This window comes from Zonotrichia albicollis, chromosome 5 (assembly GCF_047830755.1).
Source record: "Zonotrichia albicollis isolate bZonAlb1 chromosome 5, bZonAlb1.hap1, whole genome shotgun sequence".
Taxonomy (NCBI): Eukaryota; Metazoa; Chordata; class Aves; order Passeriformes; family Passerellidae; genus Zonotrichia; species Zonotrichia albicollis.
This window is the reverse complement of record NC_133823.1, coordinates 35,884,757-35,903,402: the sequence shown is the minus strand read 5'-3', so window position 1 is coordinate 35,903,402 and position 18,646 is coordinate 35,884,757. Positions and strand designations below refer to the sequence as shown.

At 35.4% G+C, this 18,646-nt stretch overlaps 1 long non-coding RNA gene across 1 annotated transcript; it reads left to right on the top strand.

Moving 5' to 3' along the window:
• Positions 1-2,602: 2,602 nt before the first annotated feature.
• LOC113458848 (uncharacterized) lies at positions 2,603-18,106 on the top strand. The gene is made up of 3 exons (XR_012580459.1): positions 2,603-12,807; positions 12,901-12,952; positions 16,447-18,106. It is a non-coding gene; the product is annotated as an uncharacterized LOC113458848 (long non-coding RNA).
• Positions 18,107-18,646: the final 540 nt, after the last annotated feature.

Below are 18,646 nucleotides of genomic sequence, written 5' to 3'. Positions count from 1 at the left end.
AATTCTGGCCAGTCTCTGTGTTCTGCAGCTGATAACATTTACCTTGGCAAGCTCAAAAAATATTTTTACTAAAGTAAAACTAATTTGTCAGTTTACTTCACAAAAACAAATTGCTACATGAAATAGAGAGGAGAATGCAAAAAAATGAAGCAATGTAAAATACTGATAGCTCCAGAAGTTCAGGTTCCAGTCTCAGCTAAAAATTATAACTTTGTTGCCAACTGGTTGTAAATAATTGTACTTTTAAGAAAGAAAGAATCTCTGTGATTTCCTAACCTGGTTTTATTGATCAATATGGAAAAAGAATACAAAACTGTATTTTTTCTTCACTGTTTGCAGTCTAAAACTATCAATCAGAATAAAGCCTGGATTAGTAGAAATTATAATAGAAATACAGAGAGATGGGGTAAGAGAGAAGGAGGGAGATAGATGTTGTCATAGTACAGACTTTCAATAAGCATTCATTTTGAATGCTGGGGTTATTCTATTATAAAGATCAGTAGAAACTGAGAAATTATTCCGAATAATACCTAAATATATTAAAATCACAGTAACTCAGAATAAATAATTGACTTTGTAACTTCTCAGCCAAAATTCTTATTTACTAGTGTAAAAGTAGTAATGTTTGGAAGGATATGTTTTGTTCATAACTTAGTAAAGAAAATCCTTGTATATTTTCTTGAGCCTGAAACTCATCTCAGCCTTCAACACAGAATTCTCCAGGTATGATCCTTCCATAATATTTTAGTAATGGCACATTGAAAGGATTTTATGGCACCCCCAAAACACTCCAACAGTATTAGGCACAGACTAAAAAGTAATGAAGCTCCCTCCCTTATCCATATCAAAAGATGGATTTCTAGGAGCAGTCTCAAACTAAGTCTGAAAGCAATTATGACAACTTCATTTGCATGAATAATGATTAATATAGCCTTACAGTCATGCTTGTGCACCTTGTCCTCACTTGTGTTTCAAAGCTCGTTTCTTCTGAATTCAAAATACTTCTAAACTTCTAAATTATTCTAAATTCAAATACTGTCTGGGAAAAAAAAAAAAAAGAAAAAAGGAGAAAAAAGTGGTTTTGGGGGATAAAACCCCACAAAACCTATTTTTTGGTTTTTTCCCCTGCAGAACTTCCCCTCAGATTTTTTTTCTTTTTATTCTAATGCAAAGTAAAACTTAAGCTTTTCTCAAAATATTTGTATCCTTTATGCCCCCACCCTAAACCATGGTCCATTCTTCAGTAACCTATTGGATAAGACTTTCCTCAAATCTGAAAGGATCTCCAGTTTGGAGGATTTGGAACAAAGACCAAAACTTTGATTTCCTGCCAAATTCTAAAAACATCCTTTGATTTCAGGTGCCAAAACACGATGCTGTTGTGCTATTCCTTTTTTCACAGAAATGTCACTCAGGGGCTTTAAAATTTACCTGATAAGGCATGTACAACACACATATAAACATTCGTGGAGAACTTAATTTCTCAGAAAAACCAGACATCAGTAACCACTCCAAATTCGAAAGTGCACAGTTAGGCCTGTCATCTAATGTGCATTTGCTATTTATGCACACTGATTTTAGAGTAAATTCTGATTGGGGTATTTGAATGAGGTACCCTGTTCTGTCAGTATTGGCTGACATGGCTCAATAAGGTGGCCTGTCTGACAAGAATCTTTGGCTGACTTCTTTTAATGCCTTCATACATTTCCACTTCTCAGAACCACATCCAGTTGTTTCAGTTACGGTAGAAAAGAGGGCACTTAGTGATAGGTGTCTGAAACAAACAAAGAAAAAAAAAGATGGAAATAGTAAATAAAAAAAACTGAATAAACTCTCTGAATTTTTATCCAAAGGAATATGCTTAAATTTTGTACACCTGTTTATCCTTAGGCAATGTATCATTGTGCAAAGTATCATACTGCTCTTTCTTTTCCCTTGTTCGTATTCTGCTATATTCTTTGGACACTTTTCTTCCTGTGTAGCTCTTTTTATCAGTCTCAAAACTCCTAAGTGCAGGCTGACAGTCAGTTACTCATTTGTCCCAGTCACAGCCAGGACTGAGGTATTATTTTTAAAGGATCCAGGCAGAGTTGTGAATTCCTGCAGTCCCAGCTAGTGGGGAGGCAGAGCCTGCTGGATCACCTCAGCCTAGGAGCTCTGGGCTGCAGTGCACTGTGCCAAGTGGGCACGGACAGAGCCTGATGTCACTCACTAACATCCCACCTCACTTGCCAGGTGTGCGAGTAAGGGACCCTCCCATTTCTGGTCAGGGCAAAGTTCTGGTGAGCAAAATTGTCCAGTATTTTTTTTTACTTTCTGTGTAAATCACCCCTGTGTGTCATAACTTTTGCTGTTAATTTGGTTGCTGTTACTCTTTGTTTTCTTATCTCATTGCTGTTTCTATTAGATTGTTATCCCAACCTACAATTTTCACTTTTGTGCCTCAAATTCTCAACTCCACCCCTGGAGTGGGAAGGTAGAGAGGAAAGAGGGTGGAGAAGAAGTGTGTGAGTTTGCAAAGTCCCACTGGGGGCCTTGTGTTGAGGAATATTACTGAGGAATACTCCTTAAATCACAACACTATTGCAACAGAGAATTTTTCTTAGTCGCCTTTGTCTTTGAGAAGAAAATCTGAGAATATTTTTTCAGAATTTCTTTATTAAGTATTTTTGAACCTGAACCTGATTGTATCTAAAATCTGAATGAAGCATTCAGTAATTGATGTTTATCATGCTGAATTTCATAGAGTTGTTAGGAAGAAACTACAAGACAGTGTCTTGCCTCAGTAGCACTGTGGAAGGTAGTGCTTACATTTCTTGACAAAATAAAGCACTTTCATAAAAAAATACCATTAGGTGCTGAAAAAAAGATGATATTATGGAGGAAATAATATGTGGAAGGAATCACAGACAAATTAGTAGAAGACTGCAATCCCTTCAGGGCTTCTAGGGTCTATGAATCACAATTCTTCCTGCATCTATTGCTTAAATTGCTAGTTCAATACATGTGCGTCCTCATAAAGAACCAGGATACTTGTTTCCCCAAGAAAATATGTATGTAAACAGGGTTTTTATAGGAAAGTGAAATACTGAAATAGAGAAGGCTGGACCAAGCACATGAAATGAAGAATCTTCTATCAGATATGATCTCCATTAAAATAAAAACGGTTGAAAAGATGCTGACTCTAGGAGAGAATGAAGTGAAAACAAAATGCTGACATACAGTTCTTCACGGAAGACAATTCTGGCTCTCTATTTTTATTCTTAAGGTCAATCTCTTAAATGCCTTCTGTATTTAGTGAGATTTAGTATTACAAGAATTTACAGCCAGGACTGCAAAACTTAGATTCTTGAGTGCCTTCATACTAGTAATTTCACTGTTGTCATTAGAATTGCTCATGGTAGAGTCTATGAACTTATACAGATTGTTTTGTGTTGTATGTGTTTTTTCGTGTCAGCTTACAGAAGAATAAGTAGTTTGGTTTCAACAAAATTTCCAGGTATAGAGCACAAGTAATTTATAATAATCAAGGTCTCTAAGTACACAGAAAATGAAGAATTCTAGGAAAGAATTTACAGTGTAAAAAGGTAGCATTAGTGTCACAGAAAGATTAGATAGTTAACAGTTTTTAGCAGCAAAGTGCTACCTTTATAAAGTTATTCTCCGTTTCATTAATCTAGTCCATGACAGAGAGGGTTTGGAGCAGCATGGGAGCTGCATGAAGAATACGTAGACTATTACTGTTCTGCCATTACTGCTGGTGCACTGTTGGGTCATCACGCTATGCCTCTTTCATCTTTTTATGATCTCTACATGCCCTATAGCTATTGCTACATTATATTTAATCATCTTTAACAGCATGAAAGTCAAAAAGTTAAATAGTTTTAAGTATCTTTTTTTTTTATTGTAACAATGTGCAACTTAACAGCACCGGTGCTGAGCTCATTACAAGCTATTGACAGACTCTGTGCCATCCTATGCCAATGTCCTCACCATTCTTATGATCGTGTGGTACACTTCTGCATCATTAAACTTAAAGAAGCTGGTTTTACTACAACCATGATCTTCCTTTGATACCCTTCTGCCATCCAATTTGCCTCTCAGTAATTGTTTAGGTCTTAGTCACAGTTATTCCATATGCTCTCTATAGCTGAAGAAAGAAGACATAATGAGGCAATCCTTTTATTGTAAAAGTTGGTGCCTCCAATTATTCAGAATAATTGATCTATTCTTATATGTATACTAAGAACTTTATTCAGATTTTCTCCCTCAAACATTCCAGTTTCAGGCCTGTCTATTTCTGTTAATTTCCATGTAATGTATAAATTGTGATCACTGATGATCAAGAAAGGTGAGTTAAATTTGCAATAGATATTGCTAGGTTGATAAGAAGAACAGAAATCTAACATAAATAGCAACTAGATTCACAAAGTATAGTGTAGGAGTAATTGGGGACAAGACAGCTCTTTAAGTTAGGGAAATCAATGAGTTTCTTTTCATGAAGCTATAGCTAAAGCTAATGATAAATAAGTTGAAAGTTCTTCCACTATTATCTTCCAAGTGCAAGAAAACTAAGACAATTAACCTTAAAAATATGTAAGTTTCTGAAGTAATTTTTTTGCAAGGTTGAAAGCAGGAACAGGGGCTGGATTTGATGATCTTGATTCCTGACAAATTTCCATTGTTTCTAGTTATTTCTTTTCATCTTTCTCATTAACATGGAAGAAAAATGTTTCTTCTTTTTCCTAGTAAATCAAAGGCACTTACACCTTTCCAATTTAAAGGATTAGTCTCCTTAACTGCTTCCATCAATATACTTCTAAATTTTGTTGACATTGATGTAATAGACTATGAAAATATCTTTGTGACCTTTCCAACTATAAAATGCTTTCAGATCCAGTTGTGCAGTCAGCCAGACTCAGCAGCACAGAACAGTGCAAGATTTGCTGTGCTGGTCAGGCAGGTTATGAGACTACTGATGTACCAACTCTGGAATTGCTCCTCTAGCATACATGTCAAACACTGGATGCTTCACCACTCCTGTTTCACTGCTTCATGTCCATTTCATTTCTGAACAGAAAAAGGTGGGATGGTACAAACCTGTGGCTGTTGGATGAGCTGCTAATGGTAGAGAAAGTTCTGTCAGATATGTTCTCCTCCGTTAGCCCTTGTAACAGTGAAACTGAAATGGCTATTAATAACTTTGCACCTGGACTACTGCATCCAGTTCTAGTCTCTCTAGAAAAAAAGAGACATATCAGACAAAATCCAGTGAAGTCCCACCAAAAAAGTTCCTGGAGTATCTAATCTATGAGGAGAGGCTGAGAGAATTAGGACTATTCATCATGGAGAAGAGAAGGTTTGAAGGAGTGTCAACAGTGTATATAAATTCCAGAAGGGAAGGTTTAGAGGAAACAGAGCAAGGATATTTTCAGTGGTGCTCAGTGACAGGGTCAGAGGAAATGGACACAGATTGAAATACAGAAGGAACCTCAAGAAACACTTTTTATTGTAAGGATGACAGAGCACTGGCCCTGGGTTGAGAGACTGTGGAGTCTCCATCCCTGAAGAGTCTATAAGAACATCCGGACATGGTCCTGGGTAGTTTGTTCTGGCTGGCTTGAGAGAGGAATTTGGACCAGATGAACTCCAGAACTTCTTCCCAGGCTTAAATATTCTGCAAGTCTATGAACAAAGGGTCTTATTCAGCCGACAGGGTTTGTAGAAAAAGAATTACCAGTTTGGAAAGGAGAAATGATTAATCACTATCTACATTATCATTATACCTGGACATTTTCAATCTTCAATCCATTCTCATTTCCCAGTTACCATTATTTTTGCTTCTATTATTAGTGACTTAAGTATTTAAGTTCAAAGTAAATCCAATGTGTCTTAAAAGCACAGAGCTTGGAGGGAAGTTAATATTTTAAGCTCTACAGTTTATTGCATATTGTGTGGTAATTATCCAGAATTTATACACTGAGATTCAAATTGATTCAAAGAGTATTTTATTGAAAGGGATCCTTAATTTTACTATTCTTATTGAAATATTTCTTTGATTTTTCAGTTTAAATTTTAGAGGATTTCTTTTAACCTTCAGAAATTCTCAGAAAAGGGAAGAGACTTTCCTGCCCAAAATCTACTCCCTCTGAAGACTTCTGCCTAAGCTCAAGTTTTCCTTTTGTGAATTTATGAATGCCATTATAATGTTCTAAATCGCATGCAATCAGATTTGTAATCTCATGATTAAGCCAAGTTTCATGATAAGATTAAGAGAAATACTATTTTCAATGTGAGGAAATAATTATGTTGCCATTGAAAAAAAGGGTAGCTACTAGACATCCTTTGAATACATCAATACAGAATTGATCCTTGTACTTTCAGTCTGTCTCCAGAGCATATAGTAATAATATTCTCCATAAACACTTACAGATAGCTACTTCTGCCTGCTTGAATTAAATCAAAGAGCATGCAATACTTTCTCACTCATTAGAGACCTTGCAGAGGTTCTTCAGGCAATTTAATTTCTAAACCAACATAATCTATCTGTACATTTTCCTACCTAGTTCCAGAAATTGAGTTGCCCTTCATGTTTAGATGTTTTGATTGCTGAATTATTTGTTTGACTAGAAGCTCTCTCTATAATATTTTTTTTCACTACTACATCTGTTTATGTGAGCAGACGCTTCCATTAAGAGATATACTTATGCCAGCAAAATATATGTATTTTTGATAGCTTCTTTAGTTGAAAGGTTATGCTTTTGTCTCAAGCTTAAACAAATAAATACTGCTCTATGGGACATGGCAACATGTAACATAATGTAATTAAGCATAACATAATGCAATATAAAAAATGTTTTCAATTATGTGCCTTTAATGATTGTCCTTATGTTAGGGATACTGCTTAAACATAGACTGAGACCAAAGACAATCTAGATTTATTTCTGTTTTCCATTCTCCTTTCTCAAATTCATTTTTTTTTCTGGAAAATCACAGGTACCTTTTCTGTAAATGTCTACTTGAGGTTCTTAATACCTACCACTTTTCTGGCAATTTGTTTTTGATAACATGTTTTGTACAAGGAAATGTAATTTCTGAAATAATTGTTGGGTCTTTCACAAAATCAAAGGATTTGATTCATTATTAAGCAAAAGTACTTCACACAAAGTGCCTACCTATGTCAGCTTAATGAATTTTTAATTTAAATGAGAATTATTTAGAAATAATTATGACTAGTAGATGATTATCAATTGATCATATTATGACTACTGAAATTAGGGTATGTTCATAATTAAATTGTCTGGAGATAGACAATGAATTGTCGTGTGTGACATTAGAGATGATTGGCAAAAATCTCCCCTTTTCTAATCATGGAACAGGGGAACAGGTATTGCAGTAACCCAGAGCTAGTGCAAATCAATGACTCTGCACCTTTTAACAATATAAATAAATTTTTTGTCCAAATTACCTAGTTACTACTATATCCACCTACAATTTCATCATTACTTGACAGACCTTATCTTGAAATATGTTCCATTCTCTGAAGCTTATGATCTAGGGCTGATTAATAGTAATATATTGATCTTGGAAACATGGGTTTTGCAGCATTGCTCTGTACACTGAACTTTCAATTGATTATAAACAGAATGATTTCCAAAGTAATTCAAAGTTGGTTCATTCACGAATCCATGTGAATGATAGATTTATTTTACTTTTTATTTTTAAATATATCTGAAAGATGGGATCTGAAACAGCATAAAACTGGTTTTGGCAGTACAAGTATTCAACTGACATTGCTTCTTTAGGCCATATATCTGAGAATTGTGATTATCAGCCAACAGATGCATTTTAAACTCAATTAAAATACTTATGCCACAGGCAGAGGACAGTTATCTAAGAGGAAGCAGGGAGTGAGTGGCACTAAGGAAATCACACGGAATAGATTTCCAATAGACAAAGAACACAATTCTCTGTGAAGTATTTAGAAACACTTTAACTCTTCTGTTGTCTTGCACTTATAACAGAAATGCCATTATAGATAGGCATGTACAATTATATATACAAATACTTCTCATACAGTTACTGTTGGGTAACATCTTGTTAAAGACTGGGTTCACAGAGCGCTGAAAATAGTCTGCTATACCAGATCAAACTTCAGAAGTTTGGACCAAACCCAGTCTGCCCATTAAACTTTCAGTATTTCCAAAGTAATTTGTAAAAGACAAAGATTTTCAAGTATAAAGTTACTGATGAATTTGTCTTTTTGAGTTGCATGGTTGTGTCATGCCAATAACATTAAAAAACAGATATCACATCACTTATCATTGTTATTTTGTTATATGTAACTATCAGGTAGTACTATTTAAACTACTCAGATACAGAAATCTGCATAAAATGCATACTGTGTTCTCTTATTCTGTAGCCTCCAGGCTGCCATTGCACACATTGCTTGTGTTTCCTTACTCTATTCAAGGTAAGGAATCAGCAAATTTCAAATCCATCATTCTGCAAAAGTTAAGTCTTTCCTTATTCTTAGACCATTAACCAGGCTAAATGCTATTCCCAGTCTTCATTGTCCAACGCAAAGGAAGAGAGAGGGCCATGATTCATCCACAGATGCAGGAAGCAATAATGAAGACTTTTGTTCAAAGATTGAGCTGAGTCATATGCTCATCCATATTTATGATGACGGAAGATAAAACTTATATTTATAAGTGAGGTCAGACATGCATGTTTGGAGAGCACACACAGAGATTATCCTAGGTATTGAAGAAATTATTGAGCATATTATAAACCTGAGGCCTATGAATGTTAAAAAAAAAATGTCTGCAGTCCTTTACAGAGATCTTAAAATTCTTATCCTTTAAGCATGATAAACATGGGAACATGAACAGAATTATATTTCTCTAGAAGCTTTCATTGGCAGAATACTGAGATACCACTCTGTACATACATGGTACTGTTACAGATCCCACACACAGAAATTACTGGCTAAAGCCAGATATTTCATGCACAGAAAAGCCTTGAAAAGACAAAACAGGTGAAACAATTATGTTAAATTCTTTGCACCATTTTATACTGTCAACAGTGAATATAGAGAGCTTTTTTTGATTCACAGGAGTTGCTTCCTTCCCCTTCACTTTCTACTTCTGATTGATAAGGTGCTTCTTACATTTTGGGGTTCTAGAATACATTGCCAGCCCTCTGTGGTATTTTAGTCAGATACTGCAGCAAATCAGTTTGATCTGTCATACATTGGTCTTTAACTTTTCCTCTGAAGATAGGGATGTTTCATGACAGTGTTGCATGAGTAATTTTTAGAAGTCTTTTAAAGAGCATTATTATAGCTTATAATGCTCTTATAATTTATCTGAACACATTTCTGTACTATGAAATGTTGTTTCAGCGACTATTCACATGAATCTTTGACCTTCATTGGAATTTATCTCTGAGTGTGTTTAAGAATATGAATCACAAACAAGTTTTACTAAATACAGCAGCTCTCAACTAAAATATATAGTTAGTTGCACACAGTATGATATGGAAGTAACCGACAAGTTAAAAATATTTAGTAAATGACTAAGATCTAATGTAGGAACATACTTTACTTATTTTAGGAGGAGTTCTATAAATGCCTTTTTCTTGAAGAAAAATGGCTGCAAATGTGGAAGCCACTACTGTATTTTCCTGTATGAAGATGTGTGCCAAGTGTTAAAGGCAGGCAGATAACTTCACCCTGAGAATTCAGGGTTTCCAGTATCTCTAGGATTTCATCTGTCATTGGTGTAAAAAAACCACCAAAGTTTTTGAAATGTTTTCTGATTATGAAGAATAGCTTGAAGGTAGAATCATGTTCTGATACATCTTGGTGTTGGCAACAGAAAATAAGCAGAATTACATAACTTCACTTGCTGTGCTGCTGGCATACTGCAATGTGTCCGTAGCTTTCTAATACAGTCATTTATATTTCTTCCCCTGCTTGTGCCTGTTTTTCTCTGCTCATTTGCAAAACATTTTCTATTTCATGAACCACTGAAGGACTCAGGGACAAGGAGCCTGTGCTTTTGTTCATAATGTAGCATTGCCATTCAGCAATGAGAGCTGTTATTTATTCTGAAATTGTTGCCTGGTCTTTACTCACCCTACTTGAACTAATTTCCATGCAAGCCACTAAGAGAGCTGAGTAGAAACTAAGCAAGAAGCTCTCAGCCATAAAGGTTTGAAAAGAGCATACGATATTTATTCTTAGCTTTAGCACTTCAGAATATATCATCAAGAAGCTTTTTGTCTGTGTGGGGGCAGGCATGGACTAGTGAGTTGGAAAGACTTCACCCAGAGACTCAGGGCTATGACTTTAACAACTGGAATTAATGTCTTCAGCAACGTTTGAGTTTTCAGACTTCTTTTAAACTCCTTCTAGAGGTTTAACAAAGGGTTTTTTTATTATACCTGCATTTTTGGAATATTGCTTAGAGCTTGTTCAGGTATAAGCCTTTTATGCATATGTAATGAATATGTATAATATATAAATAGTATCACTCTTGCCTTTTACAAATACATAAAAGCAGCACAAAATAGTAGATTTTATTGTCTATAGCATGCTGTATATTTTTCACCTTATCTTTTCCAGGATTTATGTGATATAATCTTTTTACTACATGCAAAATGAGATTACTTTTAGGCAGCAGTCTGAAAAAAAATTAAACTTCCACATCAGGCACAATTGAGAATGCATTCCTGAAATCAGCCTGGCCCACTGAAGAACTGGCCATACGTTACAGACTTGAACTGACATCTAACAGATCCTCAGAAGGTAAGTCTGCTCCTGTTCTGGCTCATGTTTGTGCTTCTCTGCTTAGGTGTGCTTTCAGGTTTTGACATTTTTCCAAAAGCAAGAGCAAACCTTTTTTAAGTGTAGGAAAAGCAACCTTTCACACTGTTATTAGTTTTTGAAGGCACATAAAGAACATAAAATCTTGGTCCTGGCTCTCAGTGTGAATCTCTAGTACCATAGAGGGCCCTTCCTGACCTTAAGATATGTTGACCCAGTAATTAATTTAGTTGTGGATTATTTAATTTGTTTGCATGTATGCCATAACTATGTAAACATCACAATGCATTCTATACCCTCATGTAGGATTAAGATGTTGATTTTTTTTTTTTTTTTAATTTCTGGTCAGAGAAAAAGAAAAGCTGGTAAAAGCATGGAGTAGACCTGGCACACTCACATTTCTTAGGCTACCTGCTAGCAAGCAAGAGCACTCAAAAAATTCAAAGCACCATTGAAATGATACATACGATGCAAATCTCTTTATCTGTATTTATTCAGTAGGTAGCAAACATCTTCTAGGACTGTGTGAAGTGAGAGCTCATGGTCATGAGCATTTCTAGTACTAAATTCTCTTTTGAGGTATTGCAATAGCTGCCAGAAACTGAAATAATTTACTGAAATAATTTAATGTGTTTGTCCAAAGGGAGTATTATGATTTACATGTGCTATATTTAGCAAGTACCAACAGAATGATAGAAAATTTTCTTTTAGTTTTGTTCTTAATCCATACTGGATCTCAAATGCAAGCTGCAAGCAATTTTTGATGGAAAGACATGGTGCAGTCTGTTAGAGGTACAGATGCTGTCCTATTTGGCAAGAAACATCAGGAAGGCTCACGCAGGAGAACGGAGATCTTGGTAATGAAAACCATTGTATTAAACCTCCACTTTCTAAAAAATTATTGACAAGAGATTATTGTCAGCTTTAAATATCTAATGCAATAAAATAATGAGCCAAAGCAAGTCACATGCTTGAGTGCTACTTTTGGGAAATAGTTGCAGTGTTTATTGCAGTGAAGAAACAGGGGTGCTGTAAACTGTTTAAGAGTATTTTTTAAATTAAATTTGGAAGCCAAACACCTTTCTAGATTTGGATTATTGGAAAGTTTATTATTTACAAACCCATTGGTTTATGATGAGTAGTTACAATAAGTGTGATGGCATCATGGAGAGAATAAAAAAGTGCACATTATTCCTTATAAATACCAGAAACATATCTAATCATCTGCTTGGTATATCTGCCTGACAATGCAGAGTTAAATCCTGGGGACTCTTAAAATACATAGAGAAATAATTAATCCACACTAAAGAAACAGAGTGAAGAACTGTCAATTACAGAATGGTCCAGCTTGGTTCAACACAAGCTAGTAAAAATAGATTTTGCAGGTTCTATAAGAGAAAATATCATAGAATTATCTAAACCACACCTAAACTGTTCAATAACTGTTCATGCACTTACAACTTTAAAAGAAACACTAAATTCCTCAGGCTTTAACCATGGACAGACTTCAATTCTACACTGGTAAAAGGCTGAATAGTTTGCCAATAATTACAGTAGATTCCTCCACTCCCACTGAGTGTGTTTGACTTGGCTTCTTAGCCTATGTCTGATACGTCTCAGCTGGGTCTCTGGCGAGTCCTGTGTTCCAGCTGGGAAGGAGCAAACACCAGGCTGACTGGGAAGTAGGAGCTCCCAGCCTTCAGTGTCTCTCAGAAGAGCTTATTCCCTGCAGCCAGATGGTTTAACATCACAAACACTGCAGTCAGGCAGCAGTGGCAGGTTGGAGGCTGTGGTCAATATGATGTGATGTCTTTCTGCTGAGATTGGTGTCTGCTTGGATGAGTTTTCCTTGCAGTATGTTTTCTTTTCTCCTTGGTTTTGTGCTAGGTATTCAGCAGTGGAATGTGTCAGAATAGAGAATGTAATTTCTCAGTTGTGCTGCTACTTTTCCTATGCTGCCAGGAAATATGCTCCAGGTAGGAAATGATCTTTTAAATTTCTACGTTGCCGCTCAAATGAGTGTGAGCTCTGCACATGCTTATTTTCCTCATGCTATTTCTCACTCCCAGCTGAGAATGGTGTGTAGCAGGACTGATGCTGATGCTGTTCTGCTTCGTGCTGGTAAGAGTCATCCTTTGCTTGGTTTCAGGGGAAGTGGTCAAGCAGTGTCACTACCTTACAAAATTAAGGGAAGTTAAGGTTAGAGGCAATATAGAGGAGCATTCCTATTATATAATAGAATATTAAAGAAAAACAGCTAATGTGTAGCTAAGACAAATAGGCATTTGTTGTTGAGCATCTATTTCTGACCTAGCTGGATCTTTGAGAAGAACTTTATAGTAATTCCTGTTTTTCCTTGAGGTTTTTCCCTGAGATTCTTTAATAAAATAAACCCTTTTTAATAATGGCTAGTGAATAATTCATGGACAGCAGGGCTAAAAAGAGTTGAGAACTGTGGGTCACTACTTCTGCTACTGTGAAACAATTCATTAAATGCAACTTTAAATTACAGTATAATTAAAAATTCAGAATGATACCAACATGAAATCTTGTACCAAATTTAGTAGTAGTGGAAAAAAAAAAAGCCTGTATACTTAAAGCATTTAGGAGATTCATATTTCCCTTCTGCGCCTTTGATGTAGAATCTGGGCAGATCTACAAGCTACACATTTTCTAGAGTGTATAAACCTGACCCTGATTATTAGGGCAGTCATATTAAGGAAACGTGAAAGAAGGTGAGATTCACTGAGTAAGGAATCACAGACTCGTAAAATCATCAAGATTGAAAAAGACTTCTAAGATCACTGAATCCAGCCATTAACCTAATACTTCCGTCTTCAAAGTAAACTAAGTGCCCAAGACCTACATCTACACATCCTTTAAATACCTTCAGCTATGGTGACTTTCCCACTTCCCTGGGCATCCTGCTCCACTGCTTAACAACCCTTTTGGTGAAGAAATTTTTCTTAACAACCAATCTGGATATCTGAACTCCTTGACCAGCTTAAGGCCCCTTTTCTTGTTCTATTTTACTTAGGAAAGAAACCTGACCCCTAACTTGCTACAACCTTACGTCAACGTGCAGTAGAAGTAAAGCAGTGCAAACTGTAGCTGAGAAGCTGCTAAATCTGTGCTCATTGCAATTACCTGTGTTGAACGCAGATGCATGCAGCAACATCATGTCAACTGAGTCTCCCAGCACTCTCTGACAAGGAGGGCATCAAAACGTGTTAGTTGGGTATTAGTGGTTCTGAAAATAAGTGATTCTTATTGCAAATTCTGAGATGACAGACAAGGAGAAAGCTGTTTTGTTATGTGCCTGTACAAAGGCTTCCCTAGCAACTAAGTGTCCCATGTGTCCTATGGAACTCCAAATCCATTCAGGAATTTGCTCAATCTGGGAGTGTGGAAAATTAATTATTTTCTTCTAGTTCTTTAAAAAAATTATTTAATGCTTTCTATTATTTTTTATTATAAATCCTTAAGTGTTGAACTGATATAAAAAAAATAAAATTCTTCTTTCATCAAATGTACTGACCTCATATATCCCTTAAATCTAACTTAGGTGTTCTGGTGAGGGAAGTGCCTAGCCCAGTAGTAATACATAATACATAAAAAGCTGCAGTATGATATAGGAGAGTGTGGAGAAATTAAGAAGAAATGAAAGTGAAGAAAGATACATCCTCCAGACAGAAGTAATATATCTGATCAGGAGAAAAAAAAAGTAAAAAAATTAGAAATTCACAGTTAGATAATAGAATAGGAGAATAATTAATCACAGTAAAAGGGAGTTAGGGTAAAATCTTAGTGCCACTGAGAACCTGGCTGAACTCCTAATGCAAAAATGCCGTTTCCAGATAACAGAGGATATAGAAAACATGACAGACTGCATTAAAGAAGGTGAGATTAGGAAAATTTTTTTTGTTCCTCTGGGGTATGTTTGTGGTATGTGGTATAGCTGCTCTCACATACCTCACATATGGCCTAAAGATGTCTTGTCTTTTTTTTTGTTTTGTTGTTTCTTTTTTTGTTTTTTTAATCTGGAAGCTGCTGTTAGATGAATCATCTGCTAATAGCTGCTAATTTAGTCTGTGTAACTGGAGAATATTGGCTTTTTTTAAAAAAAAAAAATTATATTTTAAATGTCTGTCTTCTGTCCTTTAACAAATACTTAGGAATTTTGAGTTCACTCTTTATTTGTGGAGCTTTTATAATAGTATATGGAATAGAAGTCCGAAAATGTATTTAAATTTGTTTAAAAAATTTAAATCAATCTAGGGCTCTCTTGAAATTGTCTGATATCTTTAAAAGTATGACTCTGAGGAACCTACAAGGGTAGCGCAGACTATATGAAAAAAAACCCATATGAAGTTCAGAACCAATCATAAATGATCATGATTTATTGCAACACATCAAAACCAGATAACCACTGAAATCCATAATTCATTGTAATAGTATCATAGTCAAGCCTGAAAAAAAGTCATCATGTTTATACTTGGATAGTTCAGATGAGTAATTTATTGGTTCTAAAAAATAATGCACTGTAAAATACTCGCAGGGCTCTGGACTCTGTCAATAATAAAAGGCTATATTATGTATACAGGACCATGAACTGAAAGTGTCCTTCAAGTAGCCTCCATGAATGTATTGAGGATAAACAGTGTCTTGATATGCTAAGCAATGTGACTTGCCATAAACTTTTAAAGGGATAACTTTTTAGTAAAAATATCGTCAAAAATCATAATTTTTCAGTGCTCTGAGTTAGATCACTTTGTACTCCCTGTCTAATAGAGGCTACAAGTAATCTCCCAGAGTTTTACTCTCATTAAGGGAAGCTCAACTTTTCTCCTAAAATATCTGTAAATATTTATTGATTGCATTGATAATTTATGGGCTATTTACAGAATTTTAATAATAGTTAATGATCAAAAGTTAAGTTTCTAAAAAAAACCAGCTAAGCTCTTAAGATTCAAGCCATTCTGAAATGGGGACAATTTATCTTCATTTTGCATATCTGAGTAATAGGCAGAAATTTCACAATGGACAGACTATGGACAACAGATTTTGTTCTGCAAATGAGAAACTGCTTGTAGGAAAAACAAACCGATGTTTATAAATGTAAGAAAACAGAAGAAAAACAAGTAAGAGAAGGACAGTGTTTCAGGAAATGGAATAAATTTCAATGAGAAAATAGCGTTTCTGACTTAATAGGCCTGCATACTATTATGACAAGAGAATGCTTAAAGATTGTTACTGGTTGATTATCCAGCTGAATGACCTCTTGCTATAAGAGTACTCGAAACATTTAATGTAAGTTGGAAGTTCTAGCCATAAAATCCCGGTTAACGTTACATTTGAAAAATGACATATTTTAGTCCATATTTAATTTGTCTAATATAATTTTTATATTATGCTCATTAGGGTGGTTTATAAGCAAATTTGATTGTCATTTGGCTATTTTTTAAAAAATTCTTTTTTCCTTCTGAAATCTCATACACTGAACAGGTAGCAACCCATCTCTTATTTTCCCTGCATAACCTTGCGACATTCCTGTAGTCCTCCTGAGCTACCCGCCCCTTCTTCCAAAGAACATAAACTGTCCTTTCTTCCCCCAGGTTCCACGCAAAGTTCTCTGTTCTCCCAGACTGACCTTCCTGACTGGCTTGTCGTTCTGCGCGTGGGAAAGGCCCGATCCTGGGCCTGTGAGATGTCCCTCTCGAAAGGGACATCTGTCCTTCCTGGACTCCTTTGCCCTTCAGGAATATCTCCCAAAGGATTCTGTCAGCCAGCGTCCTAAATGGACCAAAGTCTGTTCCCTGGCAGTCCAAGGCTGCTGAGCCCCTTCTCCAAAGATCAAAAGCTGTATCATTCCATGCCCAGCGTGTCCTCAAACCACCACATGTCCCTCCAGCCCTTTTCTGCTGACAAACAGCAGGTCCAGTGGGCACCTTGCCTGGTTGGTTCCCTCACCCTCTGTGTCAGGCAGTTCTCTTCCATATGCTCCATAAACCTTCTAGACTCCTCAACTCTGCCATCTTGTATTTCCAGCAGACACCTGGTAAGTTGAAATCTCCCATGAGATCAAGGCCTAGAGGTTCCAGCTGCTTAAAGAAAATTTCATCTTCCTCTTTGTCCTGTCTGGGTGGTCTGTAAGAGACTCCCACCATGATGCTTGCCTTGCTAGACTTGCCTGATTCTTCCCCATATGTGTTCAACCCTATCGTCACCATCAATAAACTCTCAAAGTTGCACCATTAATGTGTAAAGGGAAAGTATTTTATATTTTAAAATAATAAATAGATTATAAATATTTTATTACAGATAGCAGAAAAATATTTGTAATGAATTAAAAAAATAAATTGTCTGTAATATGGGTAAATATAACTGTCAATTTAGGTGGAGTATTTTTTTAGAATTTTATTATTTTTTAAACCTCAAGGAAAGCTGCACACACACATCCCTAAATATTGCCTGTTTTAATTTGAATTGTAAAAGGGGTGGGGATCACAGAAACAATACTCCCAAATGAAGGTTAGCCACAAAGACTGTTAATCTTAAGACTATGGCTTAATAAACCATAAAGATTTTGCTAAATGTGATTTCTTAGAATATTTTGCATGCTTACTACTGTGTCATGAATTAAAATTCAAAGACGTATTTTAGATCACAATTACTTAGAAATTATCAGAATGAAGTAACAGCTAATAAATGATACGATTTTCCCAACAAATTACTGATTTTGAATTTTTATAATGAAATAGAATGTGCTTTATATGGTTTATATGATGCTCAAATAAGACTACACTTCTTACAGCAAATAAGCTGTGCTAAAGCGGAAAAAACAACAGTACAGGAAAAAAATGCACATGGGAAATAAAGTGGTTCATTATTGCAATTTATCTTCCCTTAGTTCCATGTGTTACACAGAATGTCATAAAAGTGCACTAAGGAATTCTTGGAAGGAGTTTAAAAAGCAGTTGTCAATAGCAAGTCTGCAGCTTTCTAACAAGATCATGGATGAACTTCAAAATTTGCAAGGTTGAGAAACAGACTGCACAGAAGCACAAAACAACAGTTTCAATGGCTGATTTAGCATTTTTTTTATCATTATTATTTTAAGAGTTATAAATTCCAGCTCCTGTTTCTAGCATTCATCTTCCTGTGCATACAGCAGGTCACAAAGGCTGAGAGATGCACTAGAAAGAATTGTTACACATTTGTTTGTTAGCAGTGTTCCAACTCATGATAAGTGACATTTTATCCAGTCATTCCACCTTAGAGCCATATTCTAAGGCTTCTGTTTTTGTTTTGATTTGTTTGGTTTGCTTTTTTAAAGTCAGATCAAAAGAGTATTATTGCATTACTTATTCAATGTAGATTTTAGATTTTAATGTCTAATACATGTACTTATATTAAATTATTCATATGATATAATAATTAGACAAAGGTTTTCCTTGTTTATGCATTTTTAAGTATAATTTTTAGTGTCTGGCATACAAAATTTTTATATGAAAGTAAAAATTAGGAGGCAATCTTAAAGAAAACTTAAAAATGTATTTTGGAGGTATAGTGTTTAAAAAAACCAACAAGGTGAATGGTATAAAAGTCTCATATGTGACAGCTCAGAAGTGTGAATCAGACCTAGGGCGAGACACTGGCAGCTCTGAGGTACAGAGTATTTCCCTCAGCGCACAGAATCCAAACACTAGGAAGTTAGAATTGCATTCATAATGGAACTTATGGTACACTATCCTGTCTTTTTACAGTCAGCTCTTTATAATCACAGATAACTATAATAATATCAATTTAGGATAA